Below are 2,111 nucleotides of genomic sequence, written 5' to 3'. Positions count from 1 at the left end.
GCAGGAATGTGCTGAAATGAAATAAATATTGTTAAGGATTTTTGGGAATTCCTTCTATATCAATATCATTTTGCAATCATAAAGGTATCAAGTAAAGTGACAATCTATCTCTCTCACTATATCTATCTACCTATCTACATATGTATCTATGTATGTATCTCTCTCTCTATCTATGTATCTATGCATATATTTGTATGTCTATCTCTATCTGTCTATTTATTTATCTAGCTATCGATTTATCAATTTGCCTATTGGTCTATCAACCCATCTATCAATTGATGGATGTATCTATGTATCTGCGGATCTATCCATGGGTCGGTCGGTCAGTCTTTTTGTCTGTCTATCTATTTGTTTGTTTGTCTGTCTATCTATCAATTGATGGATGGATCTATCTATCTATCTACGGATCTATCCATTGGTCTGTCTATCTGTCTATTTGTCAGTCAGTCAGTCTATCTATCTATCTATTCATCCATCCATCCCATCTATTAATCTATCTATCCCTCAATCGATATATTTGCTAAGTATGTCTTCCTTTTGTTTTTCTTAAAAGTTTTTGTTTACCTCTTTTTTCTTCTATTTCATATTCTCTTTTATTTTCTGTGTAGATTTTTGATCTTTAGAACAACAAAAGTCTAAATTTGTATGATTGGACTTATTCTAGTCTTACAAAGGTATATCTATTAATTCATCTATCCATCCATGTATCCTTTCCAATCTTCTATCTATGCATCTAAACATATATCTATCCATTCATCGATCTATCTAATCCATCTATCCACCTATTGATCTATCCATCAATCCCTTCATCTATCTATTCATTGCTTTGTCTATTGATCCAACCTTTAATCAATGAGTCCTGTGTGTGTGTGTTGCTCATTATGAGTTTGCCATTTGGCATATGCGTAAAGCTTCCCTTTAATATCCACACTTTTAACATGGTTTTATTTGGCCCCTATCTAGGTCTATTTACACTCCCATTTGAAATCGTTAGGGATCTTATACTTGATCTACATAGGGTGAGGTCACTAAAGTCCTTCCTAATTCATGGTATCTATTGGTCATACCAACTTAACAAAGAGCGAAGATTCTATGTCAACTATATGAGAAAGCACTCTCTCTCTACTTTAGCCTATGTACCAAGTTGTGGCCTGTTGGTATCATTCATCCCCCTTTCATTTTTTGCATCCCTTATGATTTGTCTTACACTTTCGAACCTCCTCCTTCCTCTTTCCTTCTTTCCTTTTCCTCCTTTTTCTTCACCTGCACCTCCTCTTTCAGCTCTACCAACCGTCCTCCACATCACCTCCATCCCATTCTCTTTCTCCTCTGTTCGCTCTCAAATCCCTCATCCTCTCTCTTTTCTCTCCTTGTCTCTCTCTTTTCCTACCCACACCCTCTTTTTTCCCCCTTTCTAAGTTTTCTTAATCCCCACCTCCCCTTTTTGTTTCAACCCTCCCCTTCCCTCCCCCCCTTGTCCCTTTTTCGCTTCAAACCCCCCTTTTTGGCCAGCCCTCCTCTCCTATTTCGTCCCACGCCACATCCTTGCTCGAAACCCTCAAAATCCTACCACCTTGTTCCTCAATTTCCCCTTAAACTCCTATTGTCTTTATAGCATCTTGGATGTTGCACCTCTACCTAGCAGCACGTCCCTCTCTTGATTGTTTGTGCGTCGCATCGCCTCTCAAATTCCTTTCTCCCTCTCGAAGTCTTGTCGCCCCAGTTCCTTGATTTCCCCCTCCCCTTGCTCAAACTCTTGCCATCCCCGTATAATTTTGGATGTCGCACATCCACCTAACGGTGCATCCCCTCCCTCATCCTTCTCAAGAAGCCTCCCTAGCCCCTCAAGCCATGCCTTGCTTCCAATCCCTTGAGCGCCCCCCTTCGCCCATAGGCCCCCCTTCACTCCACTCAAGTCCCTCCCCTCCCTTGAGCCCCCTCTTCGCCTCCTCCTGCCTACCTCACCCCTTGCTTGTCGCCCTTCTATGTGATGTTCCCCTTGCATGTCATGCACGACGACACTCTTCCCCCCTCTCCCCCCTCCTTCTCCCTTCCCCTCAATCCCTTCCCCTCGCACATTCCCGCCCCTCGAACCGACCCCCCTTTCCCTA

Source organism: Dipteris shenzhenensis, chromosome 20 (assembly GCF_047967505.1).
Source record: "Dipteris shenzhenensis isolate YYH24624 ecotype China chromosome 20, Dip_SZ_1.0, whole genome shotgun sequence".
NCBI lineage: Eukaryota > Viridiplantae > Streptophyta > Polypodiopsida > Gleicheniales > Dipteridaceae > Dipteris > Dipteris shenzhenensis.
The sequence above is the reverse complement of the archived record's forward strand: the minus strand, read 5'-3'. Positions refer to the sequence as shown.